This window comes from Myodes glareolus, chromosome 14 (assembly GCF_982192425.1).
Source record: "Myodes glareolus chromosome 14, mMyoGla1.1, whole genome shotgun sequence".
Lineage (NCBI taxonomy): Eukaryota > Metazoa > Chordata > Mammalia > Rodentia > Cricetidae > Myodes > Myodes glareolus.
The window spans coordinates 42,630,175-42,647,957 of NC_142039.1; the positions used below are offsets into that span (position 1 = coordinate 42,630,175).

The window sequence follows — 17,783 nt, forward strand, 5'->3', positions numbered from 1 at the left end:
CCAGTAACTGCAACTCCAGGGAATCCAGTGCTGTTCTCCAGACTCCAAAGGCACCACCCACCATGCACACATGGCACACACACATGCAAATAAAAATAATGCTAGAGGTCCCACTTGCCAGAAAATCAGGCACCTTGCCCACAGACCTTCTCTTCTCTCTATTGCTATTCCCCCAGATCAAGTCCCCCAGTCTCATCCCCAGCTGTGCAACAGAACAACTTTCCTCACCAACCCCCAATCTTTTATGGATCTCACAGAAGTTCTGATCTTCCCTCCCCACTGCTTGCTGCTTTGTCCCAGACCCCAATCTCAGTAGGTACCACCAGCTAACCCAAGGGCCAGGACAAACAAGTAGGCTGAAGACAAACCCACACCTCTCCCACTGCTCCTGACATCCGATCTCCACCCCTACCCCAGTCTCACCTCCAGCTCTGAGGCAGGAAACCCACTGAGATCTCCTTTTCCTCTCTCTTTCCCAGTGGATCACAAAGACTCCTACTCTTCTCTAGTCTTTCTCTCTCCAAGTCATCTCAGTATCGCAACCTCCAATATCAGCAGGCATTCCCTATGAACACACCAGCAGAGCAGGCCAATAAAACAGGCAACACACAGCTACCACACTCTCCAGAAATCCAGAGGAGAAGCAGAAGCCAGGAACACTCACCCAACAAAGACAAATGTAGTAGGAGGAGTGGGCTGCATCATGCCGCCTGGCTAGCTTAACCCCCGAAATAAACACACAGAAATTGTATGAATTTAATTACTGCCTGGCCCATTATGTCTAGTCTCTTCTTGGCCAACTCTCACATCCTGATCTAACCCATTTCCGTTAATCTGTATATCACCACAAGGTCATGGCTTATCGGGAAAGATTCAGCGGCTCTGATCTGGCGACTTCATGGCAACTTTCCCTGTCTGCCTTCCTCCTCCCAGCATTCAGTTCTGTCTTCCTGCCTATCTAAGTACTGCCCTATCAAAAGGCCAAGGCAGTTTCTTTATTTAACCAATGAAAGCAATACAAATACAGAAGGACCTCCTACACCAGACAAACCCAGAAAATAGGACCTAACTATAATCAAACCCAGATGTCTAGATGCTGGCATAAAAACACAATCAATATTCCCATCCCCACCCTCCTCAGTCTACTCATGAAATCTGTTCTATTTCCCCTTCCCAGAGAGATTTGGGCATCCTCCTCCCACCATGAACCCTCCTTGTTACCTAGTCTTTCTGGGTCTGTGGATTGTAGTATGGTTATCCTTTATTTTACAGCTAATATCCACTTATGATTGAGACCCTACTATGTTTGTCTTTCTCAGTCTGGGTTACCTCACTCAGGATGATTTTTTTCTAGTTTCATCCATTTGCCTACAAATTTCCTGGTGTCCTTGTTTTTAACAACCAAGTAGTACTCCATTCTGTAAATGTACCATGTTTTGTTTATCCATTCCTTGGTTGAGGAACATCTTTGTTGTTTCCAAGTTCTGGCTATTACCAATAAAACTAGCTGGTGTGAACATAGTTGGGAAAGTGTCCTTGTGGCATGATTGAATATCATTTGGGTGTATGACCAAGAGTGGTATAGCTGTGTCATGTGGTAGATTTTCTGAGAAACTGCCACACTGACTCCCAAAGAGGCTGTATAAGTTTGCATTCTCACCAGTAATGGAGGCATGTTCCTCTTGCTCCACATCTTCTCCAGTATGAGATATCACTTGTGTTTTGATCTTGGCCATTCTGACAGGTATAAGATGGACTCACTTTGATTTGCATTTCTCTGATGGCTAAGGATGTTGATTCTCTCCTTAAGCGTTTCTCAGCCATTTGAGATTCTTCTGTTGAGGATTCTTTTGCACCCCATTTGTTAATTTGATTATTTGTCTTTCTGTATCTACTTTCTAGAATTCTTTATATATTTGTGTAGGGCCCGGTCTACCCTTGCTCCTTGGGGTGTATATTGAGGACGGTTTCTGGCCAGTCAGCTAAACATCCTGCTTGTTCCTGTGCTCCCTCTGCCCTAGCCTGGTGATTAGCTGAGGGGCATTGTTTCATCTTTGGTATGGTAATTTCCCACCTGCCTGGGAGGAAATCCTTATGCAGCAGCCAAATCCCACAAGCCTGGGAGGATATCCTTATGCAGCAACCAGGTATATAGGTTTTCCCCTAAATTGAATAAAGCGGCATTCGGCTAATCTCCTTTCGAATGACCCAGGTCTCTTGTGTGTTTCTTTCAATCTCCAGGCCTTTGCCCGGACTCGCGATCGGTACAGTGGCGCGCGAACTGTACCGAAGGGGTACCGCAAAATTGGGTGTTACAATTGAAGGCCCCACTGGGATCATCAGCAGCTACAGTCGGAGACTCATCTGCGGAGACCCATCGGCGAGATTCGGAAAGTAGGGATCCCTGAGAGGTCGCCCTCGGAAGGCTGGCTCACAGGTAAGTGGTGAGGGTGTATTGGCTAATGGGTGCAAGTAATTCTGTTCCAGTGTTAAGGGGCTGATTAAAGGTCCAATTGATAGTGCTTTTAGAGAAACAAGGCAAGTAAGGCACCGGTATTAAAATAAGACAACACAAGAGTTCCTTAAGACAGTTTTCTTTTGTATAAGGTAGTTAATTGCCTAATTTTTTTGAGAGAGTTTAGTCCCTGGTTTCTACACACAGGGGGCTTTAATATTACTGATTGGGAGCAGGTAAAGTTAAAAGCATTAAAAGAGTAAGGGCCAAAAGAATTCCCCATAACAATATTTTCGCTTTGGCGCTAGTCAGAGATGCTCTTCTCAATGATGATGTAAAAGTTAAAGAGCAATTAGAGAATTTAAACAAAACCCTTGAGAAGATTGAAAAAGTAAAATCTGTGAGTTCTATTAAAAATTTTGAGGAGCAGGAAGTTTAGAGTACTAAAAGAAATACAAAAAGAAAAAAAACTTTAAAAAAGGACATTGCTACTATTGTTCTTTTAAAAAGAATATGATGATGGAATGTCCCAGGTGGCTCACGGAGTCCGGCAAGGATGGCCGTGAGTCCCTGCAGCGCCATGCGGCCGGGGGTGGGGGGGGGTGGGGGAGTGGGGGGGTGGGGGGGGTGGGGGGGTGGGGGGGTGTCAGGCGGGCGGTTACGGCGAATAAAAGGCTCATAGGACATAGTATTATTTAAAGAAGAGGGAGACATTTATTGCTTAAAGGAGAGAAAACAGAGAGAAAACAAAGACACACGTACACACGAGACGAGACAAATACACACACACACACACACACACACACACAGGCACCAGAGAGAAAGAGAGCATGGCGGCGGGGGGGGGGGGGGGGGGGGGGGAGGGGGGGGAGGGTCCAAAAGTGGCTGGGATGGGCATGGTTAGTTCTTAAAGTGATAGCAAAGAATAACAGCTACTGATAAAAAAAAGTTCGTAAAAGAAGGAAGGCAGCTTTATAGAGCCTGTCTTTCAGGGGGAGATTATTTGTTATGGAGAGGTGATATACAAAAAAATTGCAAAAAGACCACACAAAATAATGCCATCATGGGTTTCCCCCAGCATAACCTTGACATGTTAACTGGTGAAGGACAGTATGCTGGCTTAGCAGCACAGATCACATATGATTCTGCGATTTATGCTCAGATAGCTGCCGCGGCAGTTAAAGCTTGGAAAACTTTACCTAACAAAGGAGCAGGAGAACAGCTTTCTAAGACCCTTCAAGGATCTTCAGAACCTTATTCTGAGTTTATTGACCGCCTGCTACAGGTGGGAAGTTGCATTTTTTGGGGATGTGGACTCAGCTATGCCAGCCATAAAGCAATTAGCCTATAAAAACACTAACAGATTTTGTCAAGAGGTTTTACACCCCCATAAAAATGGAGATTTAGATAACTTTATCCGGTTATGCAGGGACATTAGTGGCACTCACATGATGGGTCAGGTAATTGTTTCTGCCCTTAGGGAAGGGCAAGGCAGAGCTAGATCTAGAAATTGTTTTCATTGTGGTATGTCAGGACACATTAAAAAAAAATTGCCCTGAGGGTAAAGGGATGGTTATTCAGCCCAGAAAAAAAGCCAGGTGTAATGGCACGAGCCTTCAATCCCAACTCTTTGGAGACAGAGACCTACAGATCTCTATGAGTTCAAGGCCAGCCTGGTCTACAGAGTGAGTTACTAAAACAGCTAGAGACAGGATGTATAGTGCCATCCACTTCTCCCTGGAACACTCCTATCTTTGTTATTAAGAAAAAGTCTGATAAATAAAGGTGGCTGTAAGATCTTAGAGCAGTAAATGGTTGTATGTACATTCTACAGGGGAGTCCAGATCCAACTTCCTTTCGTGAGTTGATAATTTTTCCCTCTCAACATAGTCCTACTGGAGTTTTTTGGCAGAAAGGACCCGTCCTATGGGTAGATAAACATGTGTCGCCTGTAAAAATTGTTATCTCGTACCCATCAGCTGTGCTACATGTTATTCAAAAAGGGTATAAACTTGGTTTACAAACCTTTGAAATGTTACCTGATAAGGTTATTATGCCATATACCCAGGCAGAAATAGCTTGGCTATAAAATTTTGATAAAGATTGGACCTTGTTTTTATACACTAATCCCTACAAGTTTGATAATCATTATCCTTCTGATAAGTTGGTCACCTTTTTCAAAAATGATCCGGTATGTTTCCCTAAAGTTATTTCCTTACAGCCTCTGGCAGGGACACAAAATATGTTTACTGATGGTTCTTCTACCGGGAGAGCTATGCTAGCCTCCCCTCCTGATTTTGATATTCAGCCTGTTAATGCTAAATCCGCTCAGATGACTAAATTGATCGCTGTACAAATGGCCTTAGAGAAATACGCTGATATTCCATTTAACCTTTTTACTGACAGTCAGTATATAAGCAAAATTCTTACACCTTTAAAAACTGCAGCTTATATTGCTTCTGTATCTCGAGTCCAGATGCAGTTATTGGCTATCCAAACTTTACTTTGGGCCTGATCTGTTCCCATTTACGTAGGACATTTACAGGCTCAACAAATGTGGGTTCATAGGGGCTCACAGAGACTGAACCAACAATCAGGGAACCTACATGAGATTGACCTTGGCACTTTGCATGTATGTTACAGTTGTGTAGCTTGGTCCTTCTGTGGGACTCCTAACAAGTGGGGACAGGGCTGGTCTCCAACCCTTTTATTGGCTTTCAGCACGCTACTTCTCATACTGGGTTGCCTGGCCTGGCCTTAATACATGGGGAGGTTCTTAGCCTTACTGCAACTTGATATGCCATGTTTTGTTAATACTCATGGGAGACCTGTCCTTTCCTAAACAGAAGCGGAGGAGTGGATTGGAGAGTGGGAAGAGAGGGTGGTGGTGGAGGGACTGGGAAGAGAGGAGGTAGTGGAAACTGTGGCTGGGATGTAAAAGAAATGAATGAATGAATGAATGAATAATACATTTACTTAAAAGAAACTCTACAGTCAATAACAGTCAGGGCAATATGTCTCATTAGAGCCTGGCTATCCTACCATAGAAGGCCCTGAATATTGCAATATAGCTGCAGTACAAGAAAAAGACCTCAAAACCGACTATATGAAGATGATAGAGGTCCTTAAAGAAGAAATGGGGGAAAAAATCACTTAAATCCAGGAAAATACAAACAAACAATTGGAGGAAAGGAACAAATCACTTTAAGAAAGCCAAGAAAACATAAACAGTTGAAGGATAGGGATAAAGGTGACATGAAAATGAAAATGGAAGCAACGAAGAAAACACAAGCTAAGGGAGTTCTGGAAGTGAAAAATTTATAAATTCCAACAGGAACTACAGAGGCAGGCGTCATTAATAGAATAAGATGGAAGAGAAGATCTTAGGCATTGAAAATACAATAGAAGAAATGAATACATTGATCAAAATTAAATGGAGAGAAACTCAAAGCAGTTTACTAAAATCTGGAACAAGACAAGGCTCTCTCCATTCAATATATAGTACTTGGAAGTTTTAGCTAGAGCAATAAGACAACTAAAGGAGATCAAAGGTATATAAATTGGAAAGGAAGCAGTTAGAGTATCATTTATTTGCAGATGATGTGACAGCATACATTAGTGACCAGGGAACTACTACAGCTGATAAAAATCCAGGAAATACCTTTCATAATAATCTCAATATAAAATATCTTGGTGTAACTCTAGGCAAGTGAAAGACTAGTATGATAAAAAATTCAAGTTTTTAGGAAGATAACAGAAAATGAAAAGATCTTCCATGCTACTGGATTGGTACAATTAGCAAAGTAAAAGTGGGCATCTTATCAAAAGCAATCTACAGATTCAGTGTAGTCCCCACTAAAATTCCAGCACAATTCTTTACAGACCTTGAAAGGATAATTCTCAACTTCATATGGAAAAACAAAAAACTCAACCTAGGATAGTTCAAACAACCCTGAACAACTAAAGATCTGATGGAGGTTTCATCGTTGCATCTCAAGTTGTACTACAGAGTATAGTAATAAAAACTATGGTATTGGTATAAAGACAGACAGGTTGATCAATGTAATCAAACTGAAGACCCAGTCAACACACCTATGGACACCTCATTTTTGATAAAGCCAGAAATACACACTGGAAAAAGGACAACATCTTCAACAAATGGTACTGGTCAAACTCGATGTTTGCATGTAGAAGAATGCAAATAGATCCTTTTTTTTACCTGCACAAAACTCAAGTCTAAGTGGATCAAAGATCTCAAATAAAACCATACCTTGAACCTGATAGAAGAGAGAGTGAGGAATAGCCTGGTACACTAAGATCAATAATTAATAAATGGGACCTTATGAAACTGGAAAGTTTCTGTAAGGCAAAAACATCATTATTCAGACAAAGTGACAGCCTACAGGATGGGAAAATGCAAATCAAAACTACGTTGAGAGTCTGTCAGAATGACTAAGGTTAATAACACAAGTGACAGCTCATGCTGGTGACATGCGGAATGAGGGGGAACACTCCTCCAGTTCTCGTGGGAGTACGAGCTCATATAGCTACTATAGAAATCAATATGGTGGTTCCACATTGTTGTAGGATCCCGCTTGTTTATTCCCTAATGTTCAGCCCCGAAATAACCACACAGAAACTGAATCAGTTAAATCACTGCTTGATCCTTTATCTCTTGCTTCTTATTGGTTAACTTTTATATCTTAAATTTAACCCATTTCTATTAATCTGTGTATCTCCATGAGGCTGTGGCTTACCAGGTAAAGTTCTGGTGCCTGTCCCTGGAGGGGCTACATGGCTTCTCACTGACCTGGCCTTCTTTCTCCCAGCATTCAGTTTAGTTTCCCCCTCCTACCTAAGTTCTGCCTTGCACAGGCCTAAGACAGTTTTTTTTTTTTTTTACTAACCAATGATATTCACAGCATAGAGAGGGGAATCCCATATCACCACATAAAGTTGGGAATCAATCTACCTCAAGACCCTGCTTACCAGTCTTGGACATGTACCTAAAGGATGCTCCATCCTATCACAAGGATACTTTTCACATGTTCACTGAGTCTTTAGTCGTAATAGCCAGAAACTGAAAACAACCTAGATGTCCCTCAATGGAGGGACTGGATAAAGAAAATGTGGTATATTTACTCAGCTGTTAAAGAAAAGGAGAGCATAGCTGGGTGGTGATGGTGGCAACACAGGTCTTTCATCCCAGTACTCAGGAGGCAGGGTTAGAGACAGGCAGATCTCTGAGTTAGAGGCCAGTATGGTCTACAGAGTGAGTTCCAGGACAGCCAGGGCTATACAGAGAAACCCTGTCTCAAAAACAAAACAAACAAACAAACAAACAAACAAACAAAAAACACATCATGAATTTGCAGCCAAATGGATGGAACTAGAAAAAAAGACTGAGAAAAACAAATATGATCAGTGATTTATCTAGTCCTCATCAGAGGGACTTCCTCTGGTTGCACATGGGAACAAATGCAGAGACCCACAGTCAGACAATATGGGAAGAGAGAGTCTAAATTGGAGGTCCTCATCAAATTACTTCCCTCAGAGCTCAGGGAATCCCAAGAAAGAGGAGGCAAAAGATCGTAAGAACCAGAATGGATGGAGGATGCCAGGAGAACATGGTCCTCTGAATCAAGTAAGTGAAGAAGTGTATATGAGCTTACAGAGATGGAAACAGCAAGCACAGAGTCCACGTGTGTCTGTGCCAGTCTTCTGTGTATGTATTATAGCTATTAACGTAGCAGTTTTATCTGCACCAGTCTTCTGTGTATGTATTATAGCTATTAACGTAGCAGTTTTATGGGACTTTGAGCGTGGGAACGAGTGGGTCTCCAATGATTGTGCCTGCTCTTGGGACTCTTTTCCTCTTGTTGGGTTATCGTGTTCAACTTTAATGTGATAGTTTTTATTTCATCTTATTATATTTTATTCTGTCCAGTTTTGGTTGTTATCTCTCTTAGAAGCCTGTTCTTTTCAAATTAAATACAGAAAGGAAGTGGATGCAGAGAAGAGGGGAGGTGGAGAGGAACTGGGAGGAGAAGAGGGAGGGAAAACTGTAGTCAAGATATATTGTATGATCAAAGAATCTATGTTCAATAAAAGGAAAAAAATGAAAGAAACCTTAAGATATCAAAACTCACATTGTATGCACATGTAGAAATATAATAGTGAAATCATGTTAGTTTAATTATTATGTTTTTAATATTAAAATTCATATTTTAGGGTAAGCATAGTCAGTCTTTATCCCTGTGTGACTTTATCCTGTACTCTCATCTGTTCCTCTCCTTCTTACCCATCTTGGTACCTCTTCTCCCAGACTGGTTCTCTTTCCTCACTCAATTAATCCCGAGTTTTGCATCCCTATCACAATATTCCAGTACCTCATTTCCTAATTCTTTCCCTCCCTCCCTCCCTCCCTCCCTCCCTCCCTCCCTCCTTCCCTCCCTCTCTTCCCCCGTCCTCTCATGATTCCCTTTATAGTTGCATGCACTAAAAATAAATAAATAAGTGTATACTTTATAATACACAAGACTGCATTTCTTTATATTACAGCTCTGGCTGTCCTGGAACTCACTTTGTAGACCAGGATGGCCTTGAACTCACAGAAATTACCCAGCCTCTGCCTCCCTGTGATTAAAGGCGTGTGTCACTGCCACCTTGCTGCACACATACACTTTTGAATCTAGGTTCCACATATGAGAAAAGACATGCAGATATTTGTCTTTCTGAGGTTGGTTTATTTCACTCAATATGATTTCTAGTTGCAGCTGTTTTTACTGAAAAGATCATAACTTAATTTTTCATTACTACAGCATAGAATTCTACCATGTATATTCATTACATTTTCTTTGTCCATTGACAGGTGTCGAGACTGGCTCTTTTTACTGGCTATTTTGAATAATGCATCTATAAACATGGATGTGTAATTAATAATTTTAGCAATATAAATAAAGAAATGAATAAATAAAATCAACAATACTAATAATGTCAGATTTACCACTATTCAATTTTTACCTTTCCTTGTTTTTCACCTGAAATGCATTTTTATTTATCTATTTTATATGTATGAATGTTTTGCTTAAGTAGTGTGTCTCTGCTTCACATGCATGCCTGGTGCTCCCAAAGGGCATTAGATCCACTAGAATGGGAGTTATTGATGGCTGTGAGCCACCAACCTAGGTCCCATTCATGAACAACAAATGGTTTTAACCACTGAACCATCTCTCCAGCCCCCTGAAATGCATTTTGATTTGCATCTGTTATTTGTGTCTGCTATCTGAAATTTGAAAATCCAGCTTTTTTAATCTTTTTTTCCCTTTCTTTCTTTCTTTCTTTCTTTCTTTCTTTCTTTCTTTCTTTCTTTCTTTCTTTCTTTCTTTCTTTCTTTCTTTCTATTTGAATTCAACATCTACAGCTGTCAGTGTTTCTTCTGGGCTCTGAAGTTGCAGGGACACCTCCACCCCAGTTTTTAAAGAAGTTGGCCACAAGAGGGAGCACCGTTCCTTGTGTTTGTTAAATTTTTTTAAAATTATTTTTATTGTTACTGTTTGTGTGCCCATGTACTTGTATACATGTGGTAGTCAGAAGACAACTTTTGGGCACTGTTTTTCCCTCCTACCCTGTTCTGGCAGGGTCTCTCTTGTTTGTCTCTTCCTCGCTGCATGCCGTAGTCTAGCTGGCTTGGCTGCGGGGTATTCGCCTGCCTGACCTCTCATCTCCCTGCAGGAGTCCTGAGAGTACACACGTGTACTATCACATTGTTTCCTAAAGCTGCGTTTCAGGGATCAAACTCAGGTCCTGAGGCTTTTGTCATAGGTGTCTACTTGATGTTTTATCTTGTAGGCCCTCATGAGGTAATCTTTAAAAATTACTCTTTATTACCCTCCTTTTAAGAAGTTGGGGCCTCATGTAGCTCAAACTAGTCTAGAATTATCTTTGTAGCTGAAGATAACCTTGTATTCTGATCTTTCTGCCTCCAGTTCTGGGGACTGGGATTACAGGCATGTGCCGCCACACCAGGGTTTGTTCAGTGCTGGGGATGGAAGGCACCCAGGGTTTCATGCACACTTGGCAAGCATTCTCCTAATAGAACCCAAAATTCACCTTAAAAGTGAAATCATTAATGAGTACAAGAGTCCTTTTAATTTGGAGAGAAAACCTCTAACAATGTATAATGCAACAGGATAACTATGATTGACTGCAATTCTTTCTTTCAAAAGCAAACGGGAGTTTGAGTGCTGCCCACATGAAGACATGGCCAGTGTTCGGGCAATGTGTATGTCAGTTACTGCCTTCTGATGGGCGATACATCTCTCATAAACAAACTGAAATATACCACTGTATCCCATAGATGTGTACATTTGTTAAGTGCCAGTTAAGGCTTTAAGTCAGAGTTTGCACCTGTGATAGGTACCAGGGCTGTAGTACCACTCAGTGGTAAAGTGCTTGCTTAGCCTGTATAAGGCCCTGGTTCAGTTTCCAGCATCATACACACATATGCAAAGCCCCATATGCATTACTGAGCAAGCTCATATCTAGACGATGTGGAGACAGTGTGGACAGGGGACCAAATTCTAGCTTGCTTATGCAATATAATCATGTCGTGACCATCGCTTTGCCAAGGCATTTGGTAAGTTAATGGGTGAGGCTTTGTGTATGATTTAAGACTTAAAGTTGTGCAAAAATTGTGCGTCTTCAGTTAGTGAAGTCAGTGGTTTGTTTCTTCCTCCTTCTCTCTGCCTTGAGTCAGTTTCTGCTGTTGACTTGTTCTCTCTCTTTTAAAATTAGCTCGAACATTCTTAAAACCTTTACGTTTACTAACAGAGATGCTTTCAGACACGATTTTCTTTTTCTTTCTCTTTGTGGTGCTGAGGATTGAACCCAGGGTTTTCTGCATGTTAGGCAAGAGCCCTACCACCAAGCTATATTTAGTGCAGTGGGTGCTGCCATTGCCTCAGAAAAGTCATTGGGAAGTATCCAATGGGTTATGAAACTTATGAGTTGAACAGTACCATATTTTACAACCATAGGATTTGCTATAGTTTGTCATTAAGTTAGGAATCTATATCAGTAGATAACTAGTCTTTGTAATACCCTTTCACATGCTAGTCATGTTCCTGTTGACTGATCCAAATTTTTAAATTGGAATTCCCAGGCTCCTAATGGCGCCAGTATTACATAGCTCATTAAGACCATCCTTTCCATTAATTCTAGAAGCTGGATTCAGTTAACCAATAACTTCTGCATCAGTGATATAATTTGCTGCAGAATTGTTATCTTGTAATGGTTAACTTCTCTCTCACTGTTCCCAGCAGGAGGTCATTTTAAAAATCAGTCTTCTATTTATTAAAACTCACCATGACTTAAATCATTTGACCCTACAGCAAACAAAACAGACTCTTTTATGTGCATAATGACAGTATCATTTTACCTCACCAAATGTTATTAAACTGGAAAAAGTCCTTGAAAGCCATGAATGAAACACTAACAGTCAAAATCAAAAAGGTATCTTTAAAAAAATGGTTTTGATTTGGTTATTGAGGAAAAAAAACCTGCAGATCTGGCTGACATTGAACTTACGTTCTGCCCTAGTCTGCTGAATGCTGAGACTATAGTTATGAGCCTCCACGTGCACAAGCAACATCCTTCTGACCTTTCTGCCCTAGCCTGCTGAGAGCTAAGACTACAGGCATGAACCTCTATACGCGCAACGTTGTCAGACAGAATCATCTAAGTACAGTTAATTTTGGTTGTTTTCTAAAAATTATTTTTATGTGTATGAGTGTCTTTGTTATTTATTTATTTATTTATTTATGCTTTGTATCTTCACCATATATATGTCTTGTGCCTGTGGAGGCCAGAAGAGGGAGGGCATTGGATGCCCCTGTAACTGGAGTCACAGATAGTTTTGAACTATTATGTGGGTGCTGGAAACTGAACTTAGATCCTCAACAAAGAGCAGCCAGTGATTTTAGTCTCTCCAGACTCTAATGTTTGTGGGTTGGTTGTATTTTATTTTTTGATACAGGATCTCACATAGTCCAGGCTAGTCCTGAACTTGCTATGTAGATGAGGATGACTGTGAACTCCCGATCCTCCTGCCTTCTCCTTCTTAGCGCTGGGATTCCAGGTGTGTGCTACCACTCCAGTTTTGACTGGTACTAAAGAGAGTCTCAAGATTAAAAGAAGGACACCTCCACCAACACACACACACACACACACACACACACACACACCCTAGTTTGCTTTTTTTATTACTACAATAGACATCACAACCAAAAACTACTTGGACTGGAAAGACTTTATTTCACTGTAAAGCGTGTTTATAACTCAAGGAAGTTGAGGTAGGAACTTTAGAGGCATGAACAGAAGGAGAGGCCATGGAGGATTTATCACGACTTACGGCTTGTTTTCCAGACTCACGTTCAGCTACCTTTCTTGTACCTTTCAAGATGAGTTGCTCTGGAGCAGCACTGCCCACAGTGCCCAGGGTCCTCCCGCATCACCACTAATCAAAAGAACGCCCCACAAACTTGCTACAGGCCAGTCTGATGGAGGTCTTTTCTCAGTCGAAGCTGCTTTTTCCTCAGATCACCCTCATTTATATTAAGTTGACATAAACTAACCAGCACATACTCCCCAAGGTTGTGTAATGTTGCAGTCATTCTGAGAACAGAAAAGAAACCTTGGATGGACGACATAAAAGATTTTGCACAATTCATCAATGCCAGCAGCAAATCAAGAATTTCAGGATGCACCGTTCTCATTGTCCTTTGGAGAAACCTGGTGGTAGGCAGCAAGCCTGTCACAGAGTACCCGAGTCCTTGAGCAGGCAGCAGGCTGGCTGCTTAGTGTGCCTCAGCTTTATTTATTTTCCAACAGCGTTTGCAACTTACGTACATGGTAAGGGGTCGGGTAAGGGTGGGAACTCAGACAAGTCCACCCAGCCAAGCTTCAACTTGATTTCTGACATAGGCTTCAGACGGAACCTGTCTCAGATCCAAGGAGTTGAATTTCCCTTCTTTTGCATGAGTAGGGGGTGTGGGCAGCTGTGGAGTGGGGTAGGGGGATTAGGAGCCCTCTCTGCCGGCTTAGAGGATGGTGCTTCATTGGTTGGGGAGAAACAGTGCACATGGGGGCAGAGATACAGGGCCTGAGGGAAGCGAGGCATGAAGCTAAGCACTAGCCGTGCTCAACCTAGTTGTGGAGACAACTGTCTTCAGACAAAGCCCAAGGCAGGGTTAGTTTATCCTTGCTTTCTTGAATTCCTCGAGAGCAGGCCAATTTCTTGTATGTTATCCTTAGAATTTATCACACTCACCTGAACAATGAAGAAGAAACATTTCTCTTTAAAAGTGAGATGTTGCCAGGCAAGATGGAGCTTGCTGATAGCCCAGCACTTGGCTGGCGGAGGCAGGGGATCAGGAGTGAAAATATGCAGCTACCAAGCAAGTTTGAGGCCATTCTGGGCTATTTGGTTCTCTGTCTCTAGAAAGCAAACCCAATCAACCACCAAAAAGTTATTCATCTGGCACACACGTGTCAGATGCTCTTCCAAACACAGCACATTCATTACTTCTTCTCTAAATTGGGAAAACTTTTTCCTGCTTATTTTATTGAGGAAAATAAGACTTAGGAAAGGTAGCCATGAAACAGACTTGTGGCCCAGCTAGTGAGGGGTGCAGCCCAGATTCAAGATTAGGGGAGAAGAGTCACGGGCAGCAGCTGAAACAACGCAAGCAATCCTGCTGAAAGTATAACCGCACGCCCAGTACAGCAGTTAAAGTGCCCTTTAAGGGAGAGTATTCCGTGCAATGGAAGCTGACATTCATTAGTAAATTGACAAGCGTATTAGCAGTATGTGTGCATTATTATTACCAATAAATATTGGACAAGTCAGTTTCAGGGTTGAGATTCTGAAAAATGCTCACATGAGACCTCTGTATCTAGAGTAGTAGGTGGTTAACATACTGTGGCGTGTAGTGGAGAAGCTCCTCCTATCCTTTCCCCTTCCTTTCCATCCTTCTTGTTATATGTAAAAGTCTGTACACGTGTGTGTGTGTGTGTGTGTGTGTGTGTGTGTGTGTGCATCACAGCCAATGTTGGCTGTCTTTATCAGTTGCTTCCCACCTTAGTTTTTGAACCCGGAGTTCACCAATTTGTCCAAACTGGCTGGTTACAAACCCCAGGGATCCTTATGTCTCTATCTCCCCAGTACTGGAATTATGGGTATGTACAGCCTCACCTGGCTTTAAAAATTATATATTTTATGTATATACGTGCACACCTGAGTTTATGTAAGTATACTGCATTCATGTAAGATACCTGGGAGGTCGGAAGAGGTGTTGGGCCTCCTTTAACTGGAGTTATACATGGTTGTAAGGCTCCATGTGGGTTGTGGGAACTGAATCTGGGTCCACTCCAAGAGAAGCAAGTGGCTTTGACCTCTAAGCCATTTCCCAGCTCCCCTTTGCCCAGCTTTTTATGTAGTTGTTGGGGAATGAATTCAGGCCCTCATGCTTGTGTTGCAATACTTTGCAAACTGAGCCACCCCAACCTTTTCTTCCTCCCTCCCTCCCTCCCTCCCTCCCTCCCTCCCTCCCTCCCTCCTTCCCTCTCTCTCTCCCTTTCTCCCTGCCTCTCTCCATCTCCCTTTCTCTCCAGAGTAACCGACACTGGCTTTGATCTTTCATCAGTCCTCTTGCCTCTGCCTCCTGAATGCTTGAATATAAGCATGGACCACATCACTGGCAAGCTTTTGTTCTTCATAGACCTGCGGCTCATCTGATGTGTTTATTGACTGACAAGTTTGACCACGGGTGAAACATTGGGCAATCTTTTCTTGCCTGCTGTGCAGTAATTGCCTAGAGATAGGTGAATCCTCCAGGTGGCTAGTTAAATGCCTCCAGAAAGCCTGGGGCACTGATGACTCCCTCCAAGGAGTTCTGTAGTTTACAGGTGACCTGTCAGTCAAGGGCCCTCATTAAGTAGACGGTGTAGAGTGGAATCTCCCAGAGAGGCTCTTAGTAAAGAAGGGCATGGGAAAGCAAGGGTGGTTTTGCTTCTTGAATCTGAGTTGAGTTCCCTTTTGCCTCTTTAAGAAACAGTGGTATTTAAGATCATTTCTAATATGCCTTTTTAGGTATTACTATGAACCACACACACATATCCATATGTATGTATATTTAATGTACATGTTTTTGGTGTGTTTGTTTGTGTGTGGGTACATGTATGTGCATGCCTGAGGAGGCTAGAGAATGACATTGGGTATCTTCCTCAATTGTTCTCCATCTTATTTTTGAGATAAGGTTTCTTCCTGGCCTGGAGCTTGTTGGGGAGGCTAAACTGGTTAGTTAGCAAGCCCCAGAGATCCTCCTGTCTCACTCTTATGTCTTAGGCTCCCCCAGCTTTTCGCCTTTGTTAAAATAGGTAAAAATGAATAGGCATGTTTCACCAAACTCTTGTTCTCATATGTAAAGGATACATGCATCACATAAGCCTTTTCTAAAACCTTCTAATTATTGTTTGAATTTAATCTGCACAGCTTTGCATGGCCCTCACTCAGTGTTGCCCACTGAGTAATATACCATTTGTGAAGTTAGGCCCCAACTCCTGGACATTGTCATCTCGAGGGTGATGCTGTCTCCTATCTGCTGCCATGGTAGTCTGTAGTGCCCAGAGTAAAGTACCAAGGTGACTTGGCTCCCTACAATATAAGGTCTCCTAAGTCCTTCTTCCATTTTGGCATTATAGTCTACACAACTACTATCATCAGAATAGCTTTGTCCATTGCACTGGAGAATTTGTACTGAAAACTTAATTCAGGTTATGCATACAGTGTCCAGATCTCCGTGAGGTCATGGAGATTGGAACTGCCAAGTGGGATACACTTCTTCCATGACCAAACTTGTAATTATTACTCACTCCTACTTTGGGATGTGGAGTTGCTTCTTTAGAAGATACTCAACCTTTCTATTAAAATGTACTTTCCATAAAATTGGGACACAGACTTTTAATCTCAGCACTCTAGAGTCAGACAGACAGATTTCTGTGAGCTCTAACTCAGCCTGGTCTACATAGTAAGGCCTAAGCCAGCTATCTCAAAATCAAATGAACAAACAAACAAACACACCACCGAAAATACTCCTGGTAGGTTTACCTAGCAGTCTGTCATACGTGCTTAATATGTGTGAATTTCTGAAGTAGATGTAGCGAAGTCATAGCCCTACCTCCTTTTATCTTCTTCCTCTCTTACTTCCTTTGTCCTCTTCTTCATATTATCTCCTCCTACATACAAATTCATTTATTTTCTGAACAGCAATTATGTGCCAGGCTGTTCTAAGCACTTGAACTGAGCAATGACAAAAACACAAGATGTCCCACTTTCTTAAGCATTTTAGAGCAACCAGTGTGATGAGCCGGGCATATGAAAAGGTACTGACATAGGCAATGCCCAGGAGCCAGCTTTCATGGGGCAGTGAGGACAAGTCTTTCTGATGAGGTAAATGAGGGCTCAGCGCAGATGAATGACAAAAAGTTCTAGTTATACAGAAGATCAACATTTGAGCCTTGCACACAGAGAGAACAATATTTGTATTATAAAGATCTGGAGAAAGATGAACAAAAGAGACATGTGTATCCCTTAATCTAACTATCAGACTATTGAAATAGTGGACCCCAGAATTTTTCCAGGAATCCTATGCTGGGAGAAGGAAAAGACACCAGCAATCCTAGGAACCTATCCCCAGAAAGACATTTTACTGTGGTAATAACTTGTCATACCACCTGAGCAGATGGGACCGAAGCCCAGCATGGGGCAGTGGTGGGAGGGACCACCAGATGTGCACACCCTTGATCATCTTTCTGTTTAACTTTTAACCTCACTAGGGACCTCACTAGAGCTAGGTTGTGGGCGTCATTGGATCTGTTTGTCCTTCTTTCCAACGTGGCCACACTGAATAGATATCTCTTTTTATTTTTCACTATTCATTTGACTCTTTACTTGGCTTGTTGAGGACTGGTGGCTGAATCTGGCTTGGGGCAGAGGTTAACTTGCTCCCAAGTTGGATAACAATATTGTGTATCTTAATCGATCTCCGAGAGATTTCTTTGTTCCTAATAATGGAAGCAACAAGGCTTCACACTGAACCCAGCCCTGTTGGAATGCTCCATTTACCCAGATGCTACTGGAGGCCATCCTGAGCTGTCCTCCCCCATGAGTGACTCTGTCTCATGTGAGTTCACCTATGGGACTCCTCCGTGGATTGCTCTTGAGGCACAGTCATGTCTCCAGGTCACCACCCACCCTAACTGGGCCTCT

At 42.2% G+C, this 17,783-nt stretch overlaps 1 protein-coding gene across 2 annotated transcripts in view; it reads left to right on the top strand.

Annotated features, from left to right (window-relative positions):
* Window positions 1-17,783, top strand: part of Dcdc2 (doublecortin domain containing 2) — a 198,550-nt gene that overhangs the window by 3,665 nt on the left and 177,102 nt on the right. Inside the window, exons 2-3 of one of the 2 annotated variants that reach the window (XM_085699324.2) lie at window positions 2,022-2,147; window positions 2,242-2,437. The gene's annotated coding sequence lies outside the window, so the exon portion shown is untranslated. The remainder of the gene's footprint in view (window positions 1-2,021; window positions 2,148-2,241; window positions 2,438-17,783) is intronic. The other variant, XM_048428154.3, reaches the window with a different exon arrangement.